This window comes from Mus caroli, chromosome 2 (genome assembly GCF_900094665.2).
Source record: "Mus caroli chromosome 2, CAROLI_EIJ_v1.1, whole genome shotgun sequence".
Lineage (NCBI taxonomy): Eukaryota > Metazoa > Chordata > Mammalia > Rodentia > Muridae > Mus > Mus caroli.
This window is the reverse complement of record NC_034571.1, coordinates 24,462,460-24,470,734: the sequence shown is the minus strand read 5'-3', so window position 1 is coordinate 24,470,734 and position 8,275 is coordinate 24,462,460.

Below are 8,275 nucleotides of genomic sequence, written 5' to 3'. Positions count from 1 at the left end.
CTTTAATCCCAGCACTTGGGAGACAGAGGCAGGTGGATTTCTGAGTTCGAGGCCAGCCTGGTCTACAAAGTGAGTTCCAGGACAGCCAGGGCTATACAGAGAAACCCTGTCTCGGAAAAAAAAAAAAAAAAGGAAAAAAATCACTATACAGAGTTGGGTAGATGGTTCGATGGTTAGGAACATTGGCTGCTTGCTTTTCCAAAGGACTCCAATTCTCAGCTCTCACATGGTAGTTCAAAACCATCTGTAACTGTAGTTCCAGGACCTCAGAGAGCACTTGGTAAATGGGTAATGCACAGACAGACAAAGCACCACACCCACAAAACAGATATATGCTTTATGATACTATTCTGTTTGTTATAAGCACGCAGAGAGGGAGAGAGTCTTCAAAGGTGTTAATGGGGGGGGTCGGGTCACTGCTGAGGGGGGGGGGTGTGCACTCTGTCTTCTCTCTCTCTCTCTCTTTCTCTCTCTCTCTCTCGGTGTGTGCACGCACTGTTTTCCTGAAACAGGCATGAATGATAACACTATCGTTGGTATTAAAAAAAGACTCCCTCAGCTCAAATATAACTTGAGCTTTATATTTGAGGTTTATATTAATTTGAGGTTCCACCCCTTCCCTTCAAACTGACAGCCTCTCCAGGCTCCTGTTACATGCCTACATGGTTCCTGGGGGACACACTTCCTTTTGCCTTAGCAATGTTGGATGGCTTGCCCCAGACCCAGACCCAGACCCAGACCCAGACCCAGACCCAGACCCAGACCCAGACCCAGACCCAGACCCAGACCCAGAAGCAACTTGTTAGCAGATACTAGATCCCGTCATTTGGGGCCAAAACCTAGTTGTCCCTAGTAAATTTATGTCTACAGGGACCTGGAACATTGGTAGTTGGAACAGAATTTCCTAGGTAGAGCAGGGCCCTGCCTTAGGAACTGAGATCTGGACAATGGACACTTGACTCTTCCTAGGACACACAGAATTAGTTCTGGGAAGATGCCACCCCAGTGGCCCCCATAGATCTAGCTGGGGTTGAGCCCTGCCAGAAGCCAGGCTGGCCCTGTGCTTCTTGGGAACCATGAGTGCAGAAAGGCAACTGGAGGGAAATCTGAGGCAGGACACGTTCAGACCTAGCCATGCTCAGGTTTGGCCTGATAAGTTTATCAGCCTGTGCCGGCTGCCAACTGTCAGCATGGAGCCTGGCAGGGGGCTGGGTGGGAGGACACTCCTGGGGTCGATAGCGCCTTCCAAGTGTTATCAGGGGCACAGTGGCCCAGAGCGCGGGAAATGGGGGAAACAGGAGAGAAAGAGACTTCCAACCACTTTACCCAAAGACAAGCGCTGGGAGGGGAACGGAGGCCTCAGTGTTCCTGGACCCTGACACTGCTGTGAAACCAGCAGTCACAGCTGAGTCCCAGGCAGGCATAGACTGAGGACCCTGCCACAGACATCCAGAGGGCAACAGGGCTGCTGTGGCCCAGCTTCTGTGCAAGTTCTAGAGAAACAAAACAAAACAAAACAAAACAACAACAACAACAAAACAAACCCTGTTCTCTAGGAGAAGGAGGTTCCCATGCCTCAGGACACATGAGAGGAAGATTTAAGGAGCACAGAACATTGAGGCCACTTCACTGTTCTTTCCCATGCCACCCCTCCTTCTGTTCCAAGTTCTCAGGTAACAGTTGGACTCACTTTACACCTAGCAAAGCCACTAGACTGTGCAACCCAGCACTCGCTGGATGCTAGCACTCCCTGGATGCTAGCACTTGCTGGAGGCTAGCACTCACTGGATGCTAGCACTTGCTGGATGCTAGCACTTGCTGGATGCTAGCACTGGCTGGATGCTAGCACTGGCTGGAGGCTATGACCTTTGCTGATGAGCTTATCCTTGCCCAAGAATAAAGACCCTGAACCTCAGAGTGAGAGAAGAGACCTAGGGGTGAAGACAAGGACCCAGGAGGCCCGGGGGGCAGAGGGCGGGTGTGTGTGGGGGGGGCAAGGATCCTCAAAGACCTCCATCCCAGCATCTCTAGGGCTGTGGGACACACAGGGGAAAGTCACTTGGGATGTTCATCACAGCTGTACTGAGCCCGGTTCTCTGCCATGAGCGCCTATGGAGGGAGTCACAGATCCCAGTTGGTGTTAACTTTAGTGTGAATTTTTAAAGTATCCTTTTTGCTATTTTCTTCTGGGGTTTCCTTTTTTTTTTTTAATAGCAAAAAGTGTTTTGGAGAGGAATCCATGGAAGAGCGATTATGTGTTCAGTTTTACAAGGGAGAGAAAGAGCAAGGGGTGGTGAAGCTCAGTTGGTGCTCATGCCCTAAGTTTGATCTCGGCATGGTGGTGCTCCCAGTACTTGGGAGGTAGAGGCAGGAGGGTCAGGAATTCAGCATCATTCTAAGAAATATAGTGAGTTTGAGGCACCTGAGCTGTGTGAGACCCTGTCTGAAATAAATAAACAGTAAAGAAGGGAGAGAGGGAAGAAAGTCAATAAAAGGGAAAGAAAAAAAAAAGAGAGGAAACAAAGAAGGAAGAGAAGGCAGACAGACAGACCGACAGGTGGACAGATAGACACGAAGTGGGAAAGCTCCTGCTGTGTTTCTCTGCCTGTTGGGAAGAGGGGTCATGGTGAGCTGGACCTTCCAACCCAAGACCAGTCTGTATCTTCAGGTTCTCTTCTGATGACATGAGGCCCAATCAGGTGCCTAGGGTTACCAGAGAGCAAGCCACACGTCCAGGAGAGTTGTAATGAGAGCTGGACGCAGGACCCTTGCAAAAGCACAATGACGGTCTCACCGAGTTGACCATCACTCACACAGACCCATCACTGGTCTGTCATCTCCAGGCAACCTTCTAGGAGGAAAGGTCAGGGTCTCGGGATGCCAGCCAACAATCTCAGCTTCTCACCGGAGGTGGAAGGAACAGAGCTGGTGAGAGAGGTGTAGTGAGGGGTGAGGGTGTTGATGTCCAGGGACTCACCAAGTCATGGGGTGGCCTGAGGAGGCCTCACTGAAAGCCCTGGGTGTGGAAGGACAGCCCTGGACATGTGAATGAGAAGGGGTTAGGGGTGAGGATGGTGTGGTATGTGGGATGCTGGCTGCGGAGACAGCTGGGTGCCTTGGTTAGAAGGTTTGTCACCTTTGCTACCCCTCGCCTTGGCCATCTCTGGAATTCTGAACCTTGCCTCCCCAGCAACCTGCAGAATACTTTTTGTCATCTTTCTTCCCTTTTTGAAACAGACTCATGTTATGTCATCCAGACTGGTATCAAATTCATTCCATAGGCAGACTGGCTTCCAGCTCTTGATCCTCCTGCCTCAGCCTGCTGAGTGCTGGGATGACGGGTGAGCCACTATGCCCAGACCCTTCTGTCAATCCCTGAACGAGAGAATGAAGGGTGGAGGTGGCAGCGGTGGGGGAAGGGAAGCTTGCCTGCTGGAAAGAAGCCACACCACGGAGATCCATGAAGACCAGGACAATAGAAAAGTGGTATTTGCTGTTTCTACTGCTCACCTCCTTCCTGGCATCGATGATAAGAAGCTAAGGTCTAACATTCCTCAAGAACTCACACAGCACCAGACAATGGGGCAAGAAGCATATTTAACACATTTGAAGGCTGTTGTTACTAATCCCATTTCCCTGGGAGGGAAACTGAGGCCAGAGAGGTTATGCCACTTGTGGATTCATAGATAGTATGCTGAAGCCAGCACTTACCAATGTCCCTGATGCTGGGCCTCTGTTCTTCCTGTTCCTCTACCCCAGTGTTTGTTCCTTCCCGTCATATTGGTTTCTCCCAACCATCCTGCTCTGACCCAGGCTCCACACTGTCTCAGGAGCATCTTCTCCTCCATAACTTGTGTCATGATTTCAGCGCCTCCCATGAGGCAGTGGGGCACGATAAATGTGGCTGTCAATATTATCCTTAGGAACAACTCCAGTTTGGGGGCACAGGCCTAATCTTCCAGGTCAGACTGGGGCACAGGTGGCACCCTGCCGTTAAATGATGGTCCCAACTGTGACACACTCCTCACTCGACCCTGCCACCAGCTGCAGCCACAGGCGCCGGGCAGAAGCTCAGAGCTATTTCTGCCAAGGGTGACTTAGAACTTCCTCCCGGATCTTTTAAAAATAGAGGGGTTATCATGGTCCTCAGACCCCTTCCTCCACATGGGGGACTCTGACATGATTTCTGGGGAAGGCCTGGGCCCCTGGCCTCTCCGGACCGCACAAAGACTTATCTCTGAGCTCAGTTGGGCAGCAGGAAGGGACCAAAGCGACCACTGTGGGCAGCTCTTCCTGTGCCCAAAGTCCCTTTTGGGAGCAGCACGGGATGTGGCCACAGACTCAAGGGTGTCTGTCACCCCCACCCCTTCTTCAGGGTAGTGGTTGCACACTGGCCTTCAGGGAATCAGAAATAAATGAGGTATACAGAGTCCTGGGAAAGCCCCTGGTTCTGCCTTCACCAGACTGATCTGTCTGCTCTTTCCCATGGCCAGCATAATCCCCAAATCTGTGTTTGGCCTACTCAACTGACAGGTCCTGGAGAGGCTGGGGGATCGGGCACTAGAATCCAGGGCAGAGCACTCGGCAGAAAGTGTACAGTGGAGAAATGGAGAGGTGAGTGGGAGGCAGGCAGGCACAGCTTTTTTAGCCACTGGCTCTGCTCCCCAGCAGATAGGAGACTTAGGAGCCCGTTGTCTCCTTTGAGGATTTGCTGGCACCAGACAGGTCCCAGACTTTTAGAAAACAATTCCCTGTAAGAGTTGGAGAGACCCTAAGACTGGCTGGTTCTGCTCTGGGTTGCTCCCTGTGAGGTAAGACCTGGGGAAGAAGGATATTCGGAGGTCTCTGAGTGACCAAGCTTGTTGCTAAGCCCAGCCCTAAGAGTCGGGGAGGTGTTTATGGAAGAAGCACAAGGGAATTTGCTCTTAAAATAAAGATGGCCTTTAGTGAAGAAGACATGTGGAGACTGGCCAAATAGACCAGGCCCCTCCAGGCCCCTCTTATCTGCCCCAGCTGAGAGGCCTGGCCAGGCACTACCCTCCGGGGCAATCAATGTGCAATTAATGTGTATGCCAAAATAATCTAATGCATCCCGCCAGGACCACTGTCGCTGTCCAGACAATGGCAGGATGCAGAGAAGCATGGAAGTCATGCATTTCCCCCACCCCACCCCCACCCCCACCCCAGGGCCCTGCCCTGTACTCTACTGAAGCAGAGCTTCAGGATTCTGGGCTCAGCCTCAGGGCAGCTCTACAGAAGACGTCAATCTTAGCTAGAAACTGTCAGCTCTGGGTTTCCTCCCGCTCGCTCCCCAGCGCCCCTTAGCTCAGCCTCAGACTTATCAGAGCCCTCCAGCTGCCTAGACCCCCCAACCCCCTCAACCACCTCCCCAGCATGACACAGCAAATCTTCCCTCGGTGGGGGAAAAACAAGGATGAGAAATCACAATGTCAGATTACAAAGCCCCAACTGTAGGGCAGGCCCTTGGCTGAGAGATAAGGGGTCTGCCTCAGCACCCAAAACCTCTGTGCAGATAAGCCCTGGGCTGCTGCAGGTACAAGCTGGGACATCTGTGAGGAGAGGCAGAGCAGTTGGATGGCCCTTGGTGACCCTGAAAGTGGCTCTGTCACTGCCCAGCAAGCTGGGCAAAGAGGAAGCCCTGGTGTTGCCATCCACCCCCGTCCACGGAGCAAGAAAGAGAAGGGCGGGGGCCTTTCTAGAAAGTTCGAAGGGAGGGTACCCCACAAATGCCCTTCACAGATAGGGTGTGGGTGTCCCTGTACCAGCTCAGCCTGCAAACTTTGCAGGACATTAGTCAGTCACACCCTCTCTGGACAGTTTAGCAGCTGCTGTGTTGAAGTGAGGCCTGGCCTAAGGGACCAGGCTGGTAGTACGCAGGCTAGGAAAGTCATTCCCACCCTGGAGGGGTGGGGGCCATGGGTGTATTTGGAGGATGGGGTGAGGCTGGAGGTGGCTCCCAGCTGAACTGTGGTAGCCCTGGAGACCTCTGTGTTATCTTAGCTTTCCAAACTAGAGTCAGCAAGGGGGACCTCCGGAGACAGAGGGAGAGGTGTGGATGACAGGCTGGGAGTTGGACTCTCTGCTGCCCCCTGTCACCATAATGCTCGTTTCAAAATGAGGGATGTGTCCTGAGAGCTAAGGTGCCCACAGCAGGAAGGCCTGACCCCAGGCTCTGGCCTCTGTTTCCCAGGCTTTGGGGAACAGTGACTGCTGAAATGGAGATATAAATGGACGTAAAGCTCAACACAAGGCTTGTGTGCAGGGCACACGATCCCCTTGTCCAGGGTCCCAACCCTAAGGACTTTCCTGTCATATGTCTCCTGCAGACTTGAGTTCCCCAATCTCTGCCATGGCTTCCTCTTCTGGATTTGTGTTTTCTGGGGCTGCAGAAGGGAAAGAGCTGGCCCAGAGAAGCTCTCCAGAGCCTTTGCGTGTAACTTTGCAAAACATAGAATGCTGAACTGCAGAGATGAGTAAGCAGTCAAGAGCTCCTGCTGCTCTTGCAGAGGACCCAGGTTTAGTCTGAGCACCGGCGTGGAAATTCTCAAGCTCCCAGAGCTCCAGTCCCAGAGGATCTGAGGCCCTCTTCTAGCCACTGCCGGAACTGCATGCACATAGTGCACAGACATACACGCAGACATACACACCTGTACACATTGCTTACTGTGATGGTAAATCTTGTTTGTCATTTTGGTAGATATGGAATCAACTATGAGACAAGCCTCTGGGGACACCTATGAGGCACTTTCTTTGGTTGCATCCACTGACGTAGGTATAGGACTCACCCTGAATAGGGACGGGTGACCTCTCCTGCCAGAGGCCCAAATACTAGGAGGTTGGAAGAAAATGCTTTTGGTTTTCACCTGCTTATTTTTCTGTCTTCTGCTAGCAAGTGCATCTACTCCTGTGGAAGGTCGTCTACACCATTGCTGCCATTCTTCACTGACATTAAGGCCAGCTTTTTTGGCCTTCCATGGTGGGCTAAAACCAGTGGCTCTCCAGAAGTACTGCACTAGTTCTTCAGTGCTAGGCTGGGTCAGCCCAGTCCCGGGGCCTGGGCAGCTCCTGATTCTCAGCCTCTCTAGTGAGAAGATGGTCACTGTTGGATGATGCATATACCATTGTGTAACCAAACCTAGCAATAATAGATGTTCATTTGTCGGGTCTGTGCCTCTAGAGCAGTATTTCTCAACTTGTGGGTCGTGACCTCTTTGGGTAGAATGACCCCCTCACAGGGGCCACTTAAGACCACTGGAAAACACAGATATTTACATTATGATTCATAACAGTAGCAAAATTACTGTTGTGAAGTGCCAATGAAAATTTTATGGTTGGAGAGGGCAGATCACCACAACACGAGGACTACAGCATTAGGAAGACTGAGAACCACTGGGCTGGAGAATCCTGGCACACCCAGAGTAGCCAGAAAGTGGCGGCAACCCCCAAGCCCACTGACAATGAGCACGCAAACGTGCGTTATGATGGATATTGTCCGACCCTGACATGTGTTACAACAGATAACCTTATAGAAACCACAGTACATGAAGGAAGCCAGTCACAACTGGCTCAGGCTGCGGAATCCCTCCCAGGGTGCTTAGAGGCCATCCTAGAGTTAGAGTAGAATGGGATAGCACAAGGACCAGTAGGATTAGTATATGCAGGAAGCCGGTTGACAACCCCCCTCCTCCCCGAGCTGGAAGACCTGTCTCTACCTGGGCTGCAGGAAAAAGACAGAGCATGCTCAGAAAATGCCTGTCATATACACACACAGGAGGGACAGTGTTGTACAGGGTCATGACTCTTGTAGCCCAGTTCTTCTGAACATAAGCATTTACCCAGTTCGGTAGCTCGTAACCATTCTCAGGGATGAGGGGGCAGGGGTATGGGGAGAGGGTTTGGGGTCTGTCTTTTTGTTTGTTTGTTTTTTATTGTTGTTGTTGTTGTTGTTTTGTTTTGTTTTCTTATGTATTTCGTTGATTTGCCTGCATGTATGTCTGTGTGAAGGCTTTGGATCCCCTAGAGCAGGAATTACAGACACTTGTGAGCTATATGTGGGTGCTGGGAATTGAATCTGGGTCCTCTGGAAGAACAGCCAGTGCTCTTAACCATTGAGCCATCTCTCCAGACTGAAAGAAATCTTTTTCTCTTTCTTTTTCCTTTCCCTTTCCCTTTCCCTTTCCCTTTCCCTTTCCCTTTCCCTTTCCCTTTCCCTTTCCCTTTCTTTCTTTCTTTCTTTCTTTCTTTCTTTCTTTCT